General features: G+C 38.8%; 1 pseudogene; it reads left to right on the top strand.

Annotated features, from left to right (window-relative positions):
* The first annotated feature begins 16,511 nt into the window (after positions 1-16,511).
* On the top strand, positions 16,512-17,764 carry LOC110550512 (serine/threonine-protein kinase VRK1-like; annotated as a pseudogene).
* Positions 17,765-18,804: the final 1,040 nt, after the last annotated feature.

Genomic DNA, 18,804 nt, shown 5'->3' on the forward strand with positions numbered 1-18,804 from the left:
CACCTAGCTGAAAGTTATTGCTAGTTGATGGCTGCAATGGAGGGAGAGTTGGCTTTTGTTAGAAGTCTGACCACTGGTAGCTAGACCATGATCTGGGATATGGTCCTACATTCATGCACAATGGCAGCACAAATTAGACTCAGTTATTTCCAACAGCCTAAAGAAGACTTTAAGCAGGGAGGACCATGAAGGAGTTGGGGGCAGAGAGTAGATGGTCAATATAATCAGAATATATCATATACATTTATGACATCAAATGTCAAAGAATAAATAACTTCTATTTATTAATACAATTTATAATAATAATAACAAATAATAATAAACACATAATAAATAATAAACACAATTTATCAAAGAATAAATAAAACTATTTCATTAAGAATTAAGCAATGTCAATAATTTAAAGAACCTTAATTCCTTAATTCCTAACCATCAAGTCCAAACTGCTTTAAAATCTGACACTCACCATAAAAAGTAGATAAATTCTACAGCAGAGCTCATGTGACAGGTCATAGTCAAAACAAGAGACATTAAAAAAAAAGTATTGTATAAAATTACCTTTGGGCCATGTGTATTAATTGTGTAGAAAATATAAATCCCATGTTGATTCAATAGTATAATGATAATGATAACTAGAAGGTGGAACAGTGATTTTTAAAAGGTTAATATTATACCCAAACACAGCAGATGTTGGACAAAAGTTAGTTCTTTGCCCTCCCTTGTCTTGGTTCTTCTTTGTCTTCACTGAGAACTCCAGCCATCTCTGTTTTTCTATTCTTCCACTTTCTGTGTCTGACTCAACTTTTGCACTTCTTGCAGCTGTCTCTTTTGAAAGAAGAGTCATTACAAAAGTGGTTCCATGATCCCAGTTCAGCTCAGGATTGGACACCTTGACCTGAACAATAGTCTTCATACTCTTGGGAGCCATTTCCTCTGAGGCTATGTAAAGAGAAGTCACAGTTTTGATGTTCAAATCAAAGCGAGAGACTGCTGCACAGTACCTCATTCAATTGTTAAACTGTGTTTTTGAGCCCAGATTTCATAGAAGGACATTTTAGAAGAAAGAGAAGCATTTTAGAAGAAAGAGAAATTGAACTCCAAAGTACATCCAGGTAAAAGAAAGGCAATAGTTAGGCAAGAAGCTGGTGATACTTGCGGGTGGTTTTGGTTGTAAAACACTCTATAATTTAGGATCTTGTAATTTTAAAGACAACATCAAGGTAATGGCAGTTAGCATGTGCTGGTTTTGGTATGAGGCAATGCAGCCATAGACTTTCTAGTTCAGTTTCTCTCAATAACTAATGCTTTGTTGTATTCACAGAGGAATTTGGTCACCCCTTTCTTGCCCCCAATTTAGAGTGACCTTTCTTCAACACAGAGGGAATTCTTTCTGTACAAAGGCATAGTTCTGCTTTATGGATGACTCTCTTTTATAGAAATATAGGTTTTATATTACTCGAGCTAGGCTGATCCTTGAGAGTTTCCTAAGCTGTCTATTTCCTACTAAGAAATGAGGACAACTAATGTCTTACCTGGTTAATCAAGATAAGACAGGCAGCTAGTGATTGTTTTACCCTTTATATTTGTTTATATAAATACCACTTTAAAATATAATTATATCATTTTTCTTCTCCTCTTCCTCTTTCCTTTAACTCCATGCTTCTCCCTGCTCCTTTTCAAATTCATGGACTTATTTCTCTAATTATTATTGTTTTTTTTATTATGAGTTACATTTTATTAACTCTGTATCCCAGCTGAATCCCACTCCCTCATTCCCTCCCAATCCCACCCTCCTCAGTGGACTTGGAAAGGGGCAGGGAGAATTATTATTGTTTTACACACACATGCATGCATGTGCACACACATATATAAATACATAAACACAATTTACAGAGTCTGTTTAATATTACTTGTACGTATATGTTTTAGGACTTAGCACTTGGTATTTGCTAACCTTTTAGGGGCTCATCCCTGTGAAGGATTAATTCACTCATTCTCAGCCATCTTTTATTGCCTATAACTGTCCAATTGGGTAGGTCCCCAGGAGATCCTCCCCATCTATATTGGCCATTTAATTGATGTTGTCATTGTTCAGGTCTTGTTTGGACAGCTGTTTTGCTGAGAATAATGGGGCAGCTTCAGTGTCATATCTAGAAGACACTTTCAGCAGACGTCTTGGTCCTATAGATCTTACAATCTCTCCAGTCCCTCTTCCATGAAGATTCCTGAGCCTTTGGTATAGCTGTTGTATTGCAGAATGTGTCAGTTGGGGCTGGGCACCTCTCAGTCAGTTTTCTTCATTTGTCTGGTGATGGCTTTCTGTAATTGTCCTGTTTTCTGATCTGTTTTATCATATACCCTATATCGAGCCATGCATCTATAATAGGAGGGAAGTCACTGATCCATATGCATGTATGATTAAGCTGTTCTTTTGACTATTCTTTTATCTGGATCACTAGCCATTCTTTTAATAATTGATCTTTCATCAAATTGTAGCCTTTCATCAAATTGTAGAATTAGAAGACAACCTAAGAGTGCTGTTCTTAACATCTTTCAGAATATAGTGATACTGTGGGTGACAATTCTGGAGAGTAAACATGGTAATCTTTAACAATCCCAGTGACAAACAGCTAAGTACACTGTGGGTCAGTACAGGCCCTAACTTGTCCTTTTCCTGCTGTCCTTTTAAACACAATAGCCTGTGGCAAAACTGGTCCTACTCATTTTCCACTTTTTTTTTGTTTATTTTAAAACTTTAATTCCTTTTTCATGAGTCACAAACATCTTTGTTCTCCTCAAGCCTTACTTTCTTCTAATTTCTGTGGACCCTGCTTTATTGTGTGTATTTGTCTGTGTCCTCAAATGCTTATGTCTTTTCAAAATTGAAGAGCTTGGTGAACTGCTTGTAAAAATGAGCATTCACATTTATTTTGCTTCACTGTGATGGTTTGTGATTTGGCATTATCTCTTTCTAGTGCTATAACAACCTCATGGAAGAGGCAGTTTAGCGAATATGCTACAAATCATGAAATGGATGCTGCTTGGTTTGCAGACATCCACTTAGCTGGATTCCAGACAAGAACATTTTCTATTTCTCAAGCTTAGTTTCATTTTTAACATCAATCTCTATATTCTTTCTATTAAATCATGTCTGGCCCCTGTGACTATGTCTAAGGCTATCCAGACACTTTGGGAGAAATCTGGGTAGTTCATTTCATTCCAAAATTTAACATAGTGTCACACTTCCAGCTTATACACTTGTTCCTGGTGGCCACCACCTTTACAGTGTCCTTTACATTTATCATCTTTCCCTTCCTAACCAATGTTCCCTCCTCACTAAACCCTCCAGTTCACCCCTAGAATCTTAGGATGATAGAGCCAAATTTCCATCCTGTTCAGAGCTTTCCAAACTAACAGAAACCTTTCTTTTTTGATTCCCACACTGGAATCATAGCTGTGAAATGTGTCTAACACCTGTTTCTAGGTGATTTCTCAGTTTTAGACTAATTCCAGTCATGTTAAAACAAAACAGACTTGTGAAACATAAGCTCAGATTTTAGAAGATAAGAATTGGTGGTGTCTTCTCTTATTCTTTCATGCAGTTTAAAATGAGAGATGTCTTGTGGAAGGGATGAATATTTGCGCATAGCTCTTTGCAGCTGACACACTGATGGTCAGGAAAATGGTAGAAAAGCATGTACCTGATTTAACGCTCTCAGTTACCTTCAGTATCATCTTCAGTAAGAAAGACATGATCCAATCATCAACTTGTTATTCTTCCTCAGTGTTTAGAGATAATACATGAAAAGCCTCAGTGCTATAAAGGATGCTTCAGAAGTGGTGGTTTCTTCTAATAAGTGACCTTTGTCATGAGACATGGTGAACATCAGAGGTCTCGTATTGTTAGTTCTTTCTTGGGTGCACCTAGTTTCACTTCTTAATTAGGGGCTACTCCCCGGATATTTTGAGACAACATCAGATCACAAAGGTTGCCTTTGATCTCCAGATAGGTGACTGCCAGTCTTTTAAATACAGCTATAACCCATTCATGATGGGAGAGAGAGTAAACCAGGACCCACACTCAGCTCCACCTTCTTCTCCATGGCTTCATTAAGCACATAAGAACTGGCAGACAGACCTTTAACTTTCTCCTTTTGAGAATCTTCTTACAAAACACGTCGCTCTGGTCATGGAAATTACGCTATACTGCTTAGTCCTCGGGGAGTGGGCAAAGAACAAACCCAGGTATTTGCACAGTATTGTAAATCATGAGCTTCAGGGACAGGTAGGTTGGTTTGAATTCAAGACCAGACAGCCTAATGTTGTAAAGTCAGTCATGTTAGTTTTCAACCTCTAGTCTCACTTTTCCTGCTTATGAAATGCAGATTGTATTACTGGCTTGTTGCTGTAAGCTCATATGACATGAGGCATGTGGTGTGATGTGCTTGCCACATGGTAGATGTTAAGCAGATGTTGGTGTCTTTCCCAGACCTTCCATATACACATTCGTGTCTCTTTCTCTTCAGCCTGTCCATACTTCTCATGCCTGGGAACTATCCTCTCTCTTTGGAAAGTACTCTTGCCAAAGAGTACTTTCAGGAAAGTGATTCCACTTTGCAAGCTCACTTCACAAGATGAAATGAGCATGCTCCTTGTATATTTATTCATTCATTTACTCAGTCTATTAACTTTCCTTAAGGTCCTCAGATACAAGCAAGAAAACTATAGCTGTGTTGCAGTGTTATCCAATCTCTAACACATACATTAAATCAATAGAGATGTTTTATAATTGAGAAGCAACATAAAGTAGTCAGATGCTCACTTGAGTTATGAATTGCCTGCCAAACTCTTTTGCTGGAATATACTGTTCTTATGTATTAGTCCATTAGAGTTGCTATAACAAAATACAGTACTCTTGGTAGATTATAGACAAGAAAGTTTATTTCTTATAGCTTCAGAGGCTAGGGACCAAAGAACCAGGCTTAACTAGATTCAATACCCATGAATCTCCTTGGTTAATAGACAGCTGTCTAATTATTATAAAGTTGCATAGCAAATGGAATATGTATCCTATCTCAGGCCTATTTGCTAAAGAAATAAATCCCAGGACCCTCATGACTGAGTCACTCCCAAAGGACCAACCCAACTCCACATTCCATTTCATGAAATGAGAGGGGCAGATCGTAAGATATCCTAACATGTAGAGTAACATTATATGTCAAGTATTGCATAGGCAAGTAACTTTCTTGTGAACAGTAGGAGGTACTTTAATTATTTGTATAGGCTGCAGAAATAAAGGATAGTCTGTTATTTTCTAATGGGGAACTTTAATATTTATATTACTTAAGGATTGTAGCTTATTTTACTTAAAAACTTGCACAATTAGCACACCTCAGAATTGTTTTATTTAAACAAAGACTCATGAAGTAACTATTACATGGTAATGACTCTGTGACTCACTTTCTCTGAGTGCTTCATCCAATTGGTCTTTTCTTAAAAACGCACAAAGCTGAAGGTTGAAGTTTACTAAAATGTTATGGACAGAGTAAATAAATAAAACAGGACTTAAAATGATCATTTAACTAAATAAGTAACAATGCATCTGAATGGAATTATGAAGTGCAGTGGTGAATGAGAAAGGGATGGGAAGAGAGATGGAGAAGCTGAATATGGAACAGTGTTTGTGACTAGGAGAAAAATGATGTCAATATATCCTAAACATGGAGGTTTGGCATTTAACATTATGTCAATAGAATCTATCTATCTATCTATCTATCTATCTATCTATCTATCTATCACAAGAGGAAATAACTTTTCAGTAAGAAAAGGTTTAATTTAGTTCATGCTTTTGAAAGGTTCAGTCCATGACAGCTTAGGTCTGTGTTTTGGATCTATAGCAATACCACATTCATTGGGCAGGATGCATGGATAGCCAAAGCCAATTACCTCCTGGTTGGGAGACTAGAGTGATAGAAGAAAGGGCCAGGGCCTCAGAAACCCCCTCTAAGATGTTCTCAATGACCAAAAGACCTCTCACTAGTCGCTGTTTTTAGTATCCCAAGAACCACACCTTTGACACATAGACTTTTGGGAACATTCATATTGCAAAGTATAACCCAGGACCAATGGACACAGTATTTTGTCAAGTCTTTATTGACAGGTCTTTGGTATTACTTGGAGACACTAACGTAAGAAGACACTTCCCCTGGAGTTTGTTGAATGGCTGTGCCTAATCTATTTTCAAGTAGAAAATAGGTAGAAGGTAATGTGAACATAGGTGTTTGAGGCTGGCATGTCTTTTTGTTATCTGACATTTAACAGTTAATAACTACATTTTTTATAATTCTTCATACACATAAAAATTGACTAAAATTGATTCAATGAATAATGTATTTAGAGGATGGAACATGTTGGTCAAAAGACAGGAACAGCTGCTTTCATTGAAAGCTGTATTTTTCATCTAAAATTTATTAAATGGCTCAGTGTGGTTCATTTTTGATAGACTGATTGTCTCTTTGCATCCTAAAGGGAAAAAATAGGAGCCTTACAATGAAATATGAAGCAAATACACATCGTGAATTTGTAAATTATTATCAATAAACACCTGCTCCACTCTTCTTATAGTAACAATATACTCAGACTCAGGTGAGAGAAGATGGGAAGGAACATGGAGAGTTTTGGGGAGAAGTACCATAAGGGTTTGCAAGGTATCTCTCAGTCTTTGTTCTGTCACAAACTTGTATTAAGCGTTGAGGCAAGTAGCTTGAAACCTAACTCATCTCCTGATCTCAAAAAATATAATGTTTAGTTTGTGTCCAGACCCTAACCAGGCAGATAAGACCACCTCATCAGATGTCACCAAAGAGTAATAGGAACATGTACTCATAAACACAGAATTTGGGGTCATTATCCCCATAGTAAATTTCCAGATCAGCTGTACTGATTTTAAATATTGTGAACACACAGTTTTCATCTATACTAATTAGAGCAATGAGCTGCTTCACCTTCAGCCTCATCCCTCAGCTCTTATGGACGAGACATGAACAAAAATGATGGCCCCAAAGAAATAGTTTTTACAGAATCTATATCAGGTTTCCATGACTTTTTAAAAATGTCTTATATGTTAGATATGTACACAAATATAAAGGGTTTCAGTGGGGTTAACCTATAATGTGACAATGATGCTTGTACTGGATACTACAAGATAACAAACAAAAATGCTAGTGCTAAAAATGGGTTAACTCTTTTGAAGTTGTCCGTCAGTGAGGTCCCATATACTCCAAGTATTACAGGCTAATGACAGTGTTCTTGATTGCCCTCCAGGACTTATTAGTATGACCTGATTGCCAAAGACTATGTGGTTGAGTTATAGAGAAATCAAGCTAGTATTTATTGGGATTTGTTATTTCTACTGACCAGATTTTATAGTACTGGAAAGCATTAGGCATAATACAAAGAAAAATAAAAGTAATCACTGATCTTACCCAGATGACAACCCTACAAGCTATAACAACTTACCTGGCAGGATATGGCTACTGGTATAATAGTGGCACAGGTGTTGTGGCAGTACCTAACCATTTCACAATTGAATTTAAAGCTCATTATACAAGTTGAAGCCTGTATGTGGCAATGACATTGGGGACAAGAACTTGCAGTGAGGAGGTTCTAGGGAAGAACCTACTACCAATACCTTCTGCTAAATGGACAAAGTATTAAACACATTCCTGGTTACTTATTATATTTATAAATTAGTGCACCTTTTAATCCTCATCAGAGAAGCTTCTTTTGTGCAGTAGGTGGGTCTTAGCACAAAGATCTGCAACCAGTCAAGATGCAGAGAATAAGAAACTGTGGCATGCTCAGCCCTAAACAGGACATCAGTGTCATATCTCTCATTTCAAAGACTCAAGGATCACAGAGGAAAATGAACAGAAAAAAAAGTAAGAGCTACAGACAGTAAATGATGACAAGGAAACAGTGTTTTCCAAGCATATCAGGGCAGTTGTGTGTATGAATTCATAACAGTTTAGACGTCACACACAAAACTGGCACAAGCTCAAGATAGATGAAATCCCAGCACGGAGAGCAAAAGTAGGGATAAACTCCTACTGATAGCCTAGGAACTGTTGGCAATTGGTAGCTACAGAGAAAAGTCGCTTTTCTTTACAGGGTCAGCCACTATTGTGTTGACCACATTCAGGTGGAAGGCCACATATCTAACAGTATATGTGGGTAGTGCAAACTGTACAATGAGTTTTAAGAAATGAGGACAAAAAGTTGGGTGCATAGTAAAGAAATGAATATCTGTGAAGAGTCATGGGATGTATATGATCAAAATACATTTACAGAATAACCAAAGCACTAGTAAGAATGAGGAGGAAAAGGCATAAATGAAAAAGAGTGTTCTGAAACACACACATAAAACATATTTTCAAATGGTGGCGATCAAAAGTAGCAATCAAGATGGCATCCTGGCTGGTTCTCTGTAAGAACTGACTGGATTTACTGCTGACTCACCATGGTGTTAGTTACTGTTGACTCACCATGGTGTCAGGCTTGTAGTCTTTGCTACTCACACTCATTATTTTTTTCAATTTAGTTTCTTTTCTTGACCTGTAGAATAAATTGATATGGATAGTGGGCCTAATGTTTTCCAAAGCTTGGGTACTACAAGGAAAAGATTGGAAACTGAATTCCTTCTTGAAGACTTAGTTTTGACCATGTAGCACATTGTTTGTATCTCCCTGTATTGTCCTCCTCTCCTGAAAATTGTATGTCTAACAGTTCTGTTTCCTCATGGTCTACCTCTTTCCTACCCTGCTTGCAAAAATTATGCAAAGGCATGAGAGTTAATAAGCGTTGAATGGAGAGACACAGTCAATGCTGTGATTGGACAATTCTGGCTCTAAAATGTCGGGAAAATGGAACCTCCCAAGGCAATGTCTATGGGGAAATACTGGAATATTAACTGCCCTGTCAAAGTCATTATGGTTTGCCGAGCACTTTTAGAAATGATTTTCAACATGGAAACGTTTGAACTTTCCAACCATTCTGTAAGTCAGTCAGGCATGAATTGCTTTCCAATTTTCTGGGGTTGTATTTCAGGCTCCGGAATGTTAACTGACTAGATTGCAGGTTTATTGTTATTACAGCAATTGTACCTAAATGCCAATCAGAAATTCTCAATACAATTTTGCCTTCTCTATTCAGTCTTTCTATTTATATTAGGATGGAACATTATGACAGATATAATGGATATGGCATTGTCCAGCGTTGGCCCGTGTTTATATTATCATATTAACTGTAAATAATACATTGACATAGATTTTAATTTACCAACCCAATTTTATAGTAGTAGAAACTAGGGCTTAGATTAAATTATTTGCTCAGCTTGTTGAGAACAGTAAGTGGTAGGCTTACTGTTTAACTTTCTAAACTCTTTTGGTGTCCAGAATCTACAGCCATAGTTTCTTTGCTTAGCTCTGAACTTTTGTTCTTTGATAATCTTCATTTTGGAGAAAATTGTTTAACCAAAGTGACAAAATCCTAGGAATACAAGGCCAGTGAGATGCCTATATGGATAAAGGCCATTGATACTAGCTTAATGATGTTAGTCTTATTCTTGATACTTACATGGTAGAAGAAGAAAGCAGGCCCCCCCCAAGTTGTTCTCAGGCCTTCATACATGTATGGTGGCATGCACAGATGCAGGAACATACACATGACATTTACATGCACACATAGAGTAAACAAAAAGTTATTTGTCACATTGTGAAAACACTGATGCATTATGTGGGAAATCTAAGTGACAAATGACTTCATGAGATCGCATTATGCCTGTGAACTATAAATGTTCGTAATTATCATGGTCAGTCTTTTGTCAGCAATTTTAATACTTGTACTAGTTCACTGAAATTTTCATATGCACATAGAATGAATTTTAGTTATATGCATCTCCACTCCTCTTCTTAACTCATCACACACCCACCCATCTCCCTACCACCTCCCTGTCTGGATCCATGTCATCTTTATTTTTTTAATAGCCTAATTAAATCTAATTTGTGCTGCTGACACGTTCATGGATATTAGGCCATCTGCTGCAAAGTGGGGCCTACCAAGGGTCACACTCTTAAAACTCTCTCCCTCCCTGCAAAGCTATAAACTGCCAATAGCTCTTTGGCTAGGTTTGGGAGATAGTGAACCCCTCAGCATTTCATGCTTGAATGTTGCTTGGTTTGATCTTGTGCATTTTTTTTTTCCTCTGTGGGAGGCAGGCAGCAGTTGCTGTGAGTACCTGAGTGCTGGAACTCTTTCACATCCAAAAGACGCCATGTCAGTTTAACTTTAATTGTCAACTTGACACAACCGAGAACCAACTGGAATTTCAATGAAGCAATGTCTACATTGAGTAGACTTGTCCTAGTACCTATGGGGAACTGTCTTTATTGTGTGAACTGACATGGGAAGATGCAGCTCACTATGAGGGGACCATTCCCTGCACAGCCAGCTGCTGAGTTGTATGAATGGAGAAATGCATCTGGGCATAAAGAAGCCAGCAAGAGAGCATGAATGCATTTGATTCTCTCATCTGTTGACTGTGGAGGTGATGAAAGTATGTGTTTCAAGTTCCTGCCTTGACTTCCCCCCAATGACAGACAATAGCCTGGGATTGTAAACTGAAATAAACCCCTTTCTCCACATCATTGCTTTCTGTCAAGTTTATTTTATCACAGCAACAGAAATGAAACTAAAACAGGAAAGCTGTTGATCTGAATTTTATGAGGGTTTCTAAGTCCCAAAGTGATTTTAAACATTAAACACGGAAATTGGCTAATTTTATACCATCATCACTCATAAATATTTCCCTTTTCTGTAATGGTAACTCACTTTATCTGAAGTTTTTATTTTGTCGTGCCTCTTTCAAACCTTTTTTTAAAAATGTTACTAATAAAGTTGTATTTTCTGTACTAATCTGGTCTATACCAATACGTGCAAATAAACATTTACACTACCCTTTATAGTAAAAACATCTGTATATTAATTTATGCATCTACAATATAGTGGGCGAGATGAGAGTAAACAGAGTCTTGTCTTGGTTCACATGTGAGAGAAACTGATTGCTGCTAAGGATAAGAGACTTTAGAAATTAAGTATGAACTTAGTTATTATACTCACAGGACTAATACATTTTTACCTACACAATAAACCCCAAGTCTACATTAAGCTATTGCTTTTTTTTTTTTGTCCATGGTTTCTGTGCAGTCAATGTGTCCATTTTCTAAGTTCTTGAGATATAGTGGCTACTTCCCATATGAGCACTGTGCTCATAACTATAGATCACAGTCGAAGCAAAAGTACAGCAAGAAAGATTCCAGAATAGTTTGTCAGTTCTGTGAAGAAAAATGATCTGGGCATATCCATGTTCCCAAATGTTATGCATTTAATGGAGTTTCTGCTCTTTCTAGGAGAATTGTTTTAGCTGTTCTTTGTTCTACATATAGATGTGTCTTGTTGAATTTCCAAATAAAAAAGTACAAAGAAGGAGAAAAAAAATGCACAACATTTACATGTTATGATTTATTGTCAAAATGGTTCTGGTGGTGAGCAGAGATTCACTCCAGTTTATGAATAATATATTTACACTATTGAGTCTCCCAGTGAATTCATAAGATTGATGTTCAAATGAGAGACTCTAAGTGTGATGAATTGCTACCACATAAAGGTAGTCAATCTTTATCAGCTTCCATTCAAAGTGAGAGGCAATGCCTGCAGGACTGCTGGGAAGTTTTCAAGCGGTGCTTTCTGCTGTATCCTTGCAATCCCTTTACAGAAGGGAAATGCTGTTGGAGAGCAGACCCAGATGTTGTCATAACTGAAGTAGACCAGCAATAGTTTATGTTGGGACTTATTATTAGAGAAAGGGAGACAAAAATGTACAACCCAGAATTGGACATTTAGGAGTGAATGAAGGTTTCAGATTTCAGTACCTCAAAGGAGTATATGCACAGTATTAGACAGCAAATGCTATCACATTCTAATTTGGTATTGGAGGAACTGAGGTGGTGAGGTCTTGTAGTTACTAATCTTTCTGCTTTCTTCATTCAACGTATGTTAATTCAATATCTACTGTGGCAGAAACATTGTTATTGGTGTTTTGGATACATAATAAGAATGAAGTAAGCGAAGCCTTGCCTTTTGGTATCTTATAAGTAAGAAACAGAATGTAATTAGTGAGCAATTTATGATATTAGAGGATGAAAATGACTATGAGGAAAATAAAGCATAATAAGTATGCTAGGAAGGACACAGAGAGAAACTGCTTTTGTATTTTATTTATTTTAAGTTCAATTTAATTTTTAATGTGTTTGTACATGTATGTGAACATGATCATACAGTGGTGTGAACATGAAGGTCAGAGGACAACTTTGGGTGTCCATCTTTGCCTTCCAGATGAGTTGAGACTAGCTGTCCCTATTTCAACATTGCTTAAGGCCAGCTCCTTGGCCGTGAACTTCCAGCAGTTCTCCTGTCACTGCCTCACTTCTTACAGTAGTGGTGTGTTGGGATTACAGATGCTTGCACTCCTCTGTCTGACTATTGTATGTGCTCTGAAGGATTTAAACTCTGGTTTTCAGGTTGGCAGATCCAGCATTTTATCCACTGAGCTTCTCCTCCCCCATTCTTGCATTTCTGTTTCAATTGATTATAGGAAGCCTCACTGATAAAAGATACATGCAGGAAGTGTAGGAAGGCCAAGCTGCAGGCAAAGGCTTTTAGGCAGAAGAGTGACTGTAAACTCTGTGCATAGAAGTGGGCTTGGCTTATCTGTGATGAATGGAAAGGGAGAAGAATCATAAATAGTGTTAAGATGTCCTATGTGGGTGTTACTAAGAGTGCTGGTAGAACAAGAAAGAAATGATGGGTTGTAGAACAAGCTTGGAATGCCTGTGGGCTGGATATCAAAGTGCATGCACTAAAACTCTCTTATATGCTGGGCCCCGAGAATTACAGTGGCTACACTCCTGTATGCCTCTCAAAGACTATTCCAACGTTTTCTGAGCTACATAATAGAGAACATACATCAAAATGCTCATCAATTGCCATGCTCTATGCTTTTAGACTCTGAGCCATCACTTGTTCCAGATCTTCTCCTCTAAGTAAACCTTTAGTTCCTCAAAGTAATTAAGCCCTTGACTTTAGCCTTTGAATGTCCCTACTATCTGACACAAGATCTGTCCATTCAGCTTAAAATGACTCTGTTTACCACCCCTCTTCAGTGCTCTTGACAAATGATGCTTTTATTAATAATTTCCTTTATTACAACTTCAGGGAATTCTTTCTCTGTATGGCCTCCTGGTCATCATCTTCTCACATCCCCTGCTGGTTGATTGCAGGACAGGGATCAGACAGAATGTTTGTTCTGAGGAATCCTTTCGAGAAAAGCATCATCCAAGCTCATTGATAGATGTCAGCCTGAGATGCATGCTCAGAGGAGCAGGTAGAGTGATGTGTGAGTTTAGAGGGTGGCAATTTCATTTTGATAGGAAAGCAATATAGTCTCATTGGTTTGTATCTTTAGAAATGACAGTAGGCAGAAGAGATGCAGTGGAGAAAGTACAAAAGAAACCATCCTAAAAATGTGGGCCTGTCTGAAAGTAAGCGGTATGTTTAAGGGCTGTGAATTACCTTTTCATCTGGTTGGTATTGTCTGGGCAAGAATGGTAGAAGTCATTCAAATGGCATCACAGTGACAGTGTGCAATCTCAAACGCAATGACAAGCTCACTAACAGTTTTTCATATGATTGTAATTGGAATTCTATATGGTCAATTTATTTTAATGGAATTATCTTTCTTACCACATAGGGCCACTGAAATACACTACCTAGCAGGGTATCAAAGCAGATGCTGAGGCTCATAGCTAAACTTTGGGCAGAGCACAGGGAATCTTATGAAGGAAAGGGGAGATAGAAAGACCTGGAGGGGCAGGAGCTCCACAAGGAGAGCAACAAAACCAAAAACTCTGGGCACATGGGTCTTTTCTGAGACTGATACTCCAACCAAGGACCATGCATGGAGATAACCTAGAACCACTGCACAGATGTAGCATATGGCAGTTCAGTGTCCAAGTGGGTGTCCTAGTAAGAGGAACAGAGACTGTCTCTGACATAAACTCAGTGGCTGGCTCTTGGATCACCTCCCCCTGATGGGCCACATAGGAGGACAATGCAGCCAGTCCTTATGAAACCTGATAGGCTAGGGTCAGATGGAAGGGGAAGAGGACCTCCCTATCAGTGGACTTGGAGAGGGGCATGGTTGGAGATGAGGGAGGGAGAGTGAGATTGGGAGGGAATGAGGAAGGGGGCTACAGCTGGAACACAAAGTGAATAAACTGTAATTAATATAAAAAATAAAAATTTAAAAATTTATGTTTGAAAAATAAATGAGACTTTGGATTATGCCCTGCAGGGGAAGTCACAAGTTGCACATTTGACATACATTGATGCTTACTGTATAGCAGAAATGTATCTAAATCTCTGGAAGAAGAGATAGCTTTAGTTAATTCCTACAAAAGGCTAACCATGTGGAATCACTATGTTTTTTATATCACAAGCAAGGGTACTGTCATACATAAAGGAAACATGATGTGTGAGCATGAGAATCATAAAGTCGGGACTGAAAGGGGCCTCATGGGATGGGAAAACTTGGAGAGAGGTGGTGCTCATATTTCAGTGTCAAGACAAATTAGGGCCAGAGTAGGGACAAGATCCTGGTCCTCTGGCTCTGGAGTCCAGAGTAATGTTGTAATCAGCATCATTGGACTGTATGTTAACCCATGTTCTATGTCTCCATGCCCTTCTGTCAAGCTATTAGATGAAGTGGAGGGAAGTGCTTTTCTCTGTAACCTGAGACATCTTCAACACTCTCAGTGATGATTGACATACCACCATTAGTGATCAACTCACGGTGATGCTCTAAAATTAGAACAAACGGAAATTTAGAACATCTTCAAGTCTGAGCCACCCAGAGATAGTCACACCCCACTGCTTCTTGCCCCAGGGGAGAAAATATGCTCTGTTGTCCTGGCACCTGAAGCTAGTAAAAGAAGGCTCAGGGCAGAATGTGTAGGCACAGCATAAGATTTTCGGTTGTTTTAAATTTAGAGTTGGCACTGGCTTCTGTCTATTTCACGAATTTCAGTTCCTTCCATGCCTCCCAGGACACTGTGCTAAGGCCAACTCACCCACATGTCTAGCCCTGCATGATACATTAGTGACAATTTTATATAACTTCATCACATGGAGCCTTTACTCTTGTGGCTTGCCTTCTATTTTCCTTTAATTTTTTTTTTTAATTGCATAGGGTCTTGTCATCCCCAAGAATTCTTCACAAACCTGTCTCAGCTGATAATGAGTTCAGCTTTTTAGCAAAATTATCTGTTTAATGTATTGTTTGAGAATTTTGTATATGTACATTTCATACATGTACATAAATGTTTCTTCCCTCCAATACCCTCTGAATCCCCCAACTTTTCCTTCTCAGACCCACTGACTTCACTGCTGGCTGTGTGTGCATGGTGCAAAACCATGCAGTGGACATAGGTATCCTCTCAAGGACTGTATCTCTGAACAAAAATTTGTACCAGAGAATGGATGCATTTGCTGTAACTGTGGACCCTGTCATTTGTAGGATTTGTAAGCATCATGACATGACGGGCCACCTGAGTTCTAGGCCAGATCTCATGTCACTTACTTATGACAGGCCCTTGTAACCTCCTCTGTTAGGTAAGTTACCCACCAAGAGGTAGAAAATTGTAGGAAGCATCTCTTTCATATCTGTACTGTCAGAGTTCAAGCTTCTGGTGCATTGCCGTATGCTCAGAGAATCAGAGTCCTCGTTTCTGTCAAAGGAGTTTGTTTTAGACTGCCTTGGAGATGAGGTAACTCAGAGGGAGAAAAACTCAAGCCCAAAGCTGTGGGCTGAGACATGGGTTCTGACACTTCTGTGCGCTTCTCACACTGCCTTGCATGAATCTCCTGGATTTCTGCATCTATAAATAAGTAAGATGGTGAGTTGGTTGCTCTGGTGAAAATGCCGTTTGTTGGATAAACAGTCTCATATAAGACCCCTGTGCCCAGACCATGTATGGCTATAACCTAGAACCTCTGCTCAGATGTAGCCTATATTAGCTCATTAACCAAGTGGGATCCCTAGTAAGGGTAACAGGGACTGTTTCTGACATGAACTCATTGGCAGGCTCTTTGACCTACCCCCATTCCCTCGCAAGGGAGGATCAGCCCTGCTAGACCACAGAGGAGGACTTTGCAGCCAGGCCTGAAGATACCTGATAAAACAGGGTCAGATTAAAGGAGAGGAGGTCCTCTCCAATCAGTGGGCTTGGGAAGGGGCAGGGAAGAGATGAGGTAGCCAGATACAGCTGGTATACAGAGTTAATAAAATGTAACTAATAATAAAAATTAAAAAGAAAAGAAAAAAAAAAAGAAGAAAGAAAATGCCGTTTGTAAAGGCAGCTCAGGCTTGAAGACAGGGACCTGCAAAGAGGTGCTTTGCAAAACAGTTTGCTGCTAGAAAGATCATAACCAAAATGTCTAAAAAGGAATGGATACTAGGATTGCCTATAGGCCAGCGTGACTTTGGCTGCATATATTTTGTGGACATAAAATCTTTCAAACCAGCTGACATTGACATAACCTGTGTTGTGAAAGTGGAATCCAGTGACCATGGGCCTCTTTTCACTGAATTAAAGTTCTCCCAAGGGGCTGCTAAACCAGAGTAAATTCGGATGGATTCGTACATATAAATTGAAGTTACTTTGTGTTTCTAAGTATCAGGGATCTAGTCAACATGATAAAAATGGGAAAAGTTACAGGTTTATGATAATGGACTGCTTTGGTAGTGACCTCCAGGAAATATATGAATCAAATACCAAAAGGTTTTTTTCAGAAAACTCTTTCAGCTAAGCTTAAGAATCTTGGATATCTTGGAATACATCCCCAAGCATGAGGATGTACCCTGGGACATCAAGGCCTCCAACTGTCTTCTGAGCTGCAAGAACCCTGACCAGGTGTATTTGGGGAACTATGGACTTGCTTATCAGTTCTGTGCAGATGGAGTTCCTAAAGAGTACAAAGAAGATCCTGAAAGGTGCCACGATTGGCACACTGGAGTTCACCAGCATTGACGCGCACAATGGCACGGCTCTATCACAGTGTGGGGACTGGAAATACTTGGTTATTGCATGATCCAGTCGCTTAGCAGCTGTCTTCCTTGGGAGGATAACTTAAAAGATCCTGAGTACATCAGGGATTCAAAAATTAGAGGCAGAGAAAATGTCGCAGCTTTGGTGGAGAAGTACTTTCTTGAGAAAAACAAGCCAGGTGAAATTGCTGAGTACATGGAAACTGAAATTACTGGACTACACTGGAAAAACCCCTTTATGAAAATTTACATGACTTTCTTTTGTAAGGACTAAAAGCTACAGGAAGTAAAGGTGACAGCCAACTGGATTTTAGTGCTGTGGAGAACGAAAGTGTGAAGGCAAAATCAGCCTCAAAGAAGCAGAAGAAAGAAGCAGAAGGGAGCAGTGGGCAGTGTGGAAGTGCTCACACACACAGGTGAAAGAGGCCTAGCAGGCTTGAAGTGAGGAGTTCCACCCAAAGAGCAGTACACGGAAGCCTGTCTCAGCCAGAGGCGAGCTCCCGCAGCTCCGACAGCTCAAAGACCAGAAAGCAAGGCCAGGAGTAAATGAGATGCCAGAAACCAACTTTTCTTCCTATTCATTTGATTCTCATTCTCCTTTTCTATTTTATGTTTTATTTTCAGGAGAGTCTTGTGGGGTTGTACTAATAAGTTAGTGGCTATTCTTTTGAAAAACAAACTTTATTAAAACAAACATTTTTGTGTAAAAAGAAACAAGAAACCATAACTCACATAGTGTGAGGATAAATACGCACAGGTTAGTGTTATCATGAACACTGACAATCAAAAACTACTGAGTTACCATCACACAAAGGGGATTTTCAGTGTTGATTACAAGCCAGGAATTATCTGGTTGAGTTTGACATAATTGTTACAAACACTGGACAAAATTGTCACAAACGCTGGATGATCTGAAATGAGGGTGTCTTTCGTTGCAGAAATGTATTGTGATGCACTCAACTCAGTGGCAAGGCAGCTGCTAAGATCATAAGCAAGGGTGTCCTGAGGAACCTGTAATTAGCTCTTGTTTAGTAAAGTCACATTCATGCTTTGGAGTTAGGACAAGGACATGTTAGCTACACCCGCAGTTCTGTGTTTAAAAAAAAAAAAAAAGGAGTCAATGTCCTCATAAATGGATCTATAATCATTGAGATGCTTTCAATAAAACATAATGAAATTTATTATCGTTCCACCTATAAGACTAAGTGGATTTGCAGATGGATAAGAATAAGCAGAGCTCATCTCCTTCTCTGAAATTGCCCATCCAGATCTGACCAATGCAGGAGACTCTGGAGTGATTTGCAGCAAATTAGCTTAAGTGACTTAACATAGCCCAGTTCTGCTGGAGACATTTTCCGACAAGTCCAACTTGCTGGGATTTCAAAGTCTGATTTTGTTTCTCTTCTTGAATTTTGAAAGGGCTTTGCACGATGTAAAGCAGGCCAATAAAACGTAATGAAGTTGATAAGGCATGTAAAGAAAATGAGCTTTGGGGGCCACAAAATTAAAACTTGATTATGCTTCCAGTAAGGTTGAAGCGACAGTGAAGAGGCAGGTGGAAGGGGTACATGCACCACAGACATTGC

The sequence above is a fragment of the Meriones unguiculatus genome, chromosome 1 (assembly GCF_030254825.1).
Source record: "Meriones unguiculatus strain TT.TT164.6M chromosome 1, Bangor_MerUng_6.1, whole genome shotgun sequence".
NCBI classification, from domain to species: domain Eukaryota; kingdom Metazoa; phylum Chordata; class Mammalia; order Rodentia; family Muridae; genus Meriones; species Meriones unguiculatus.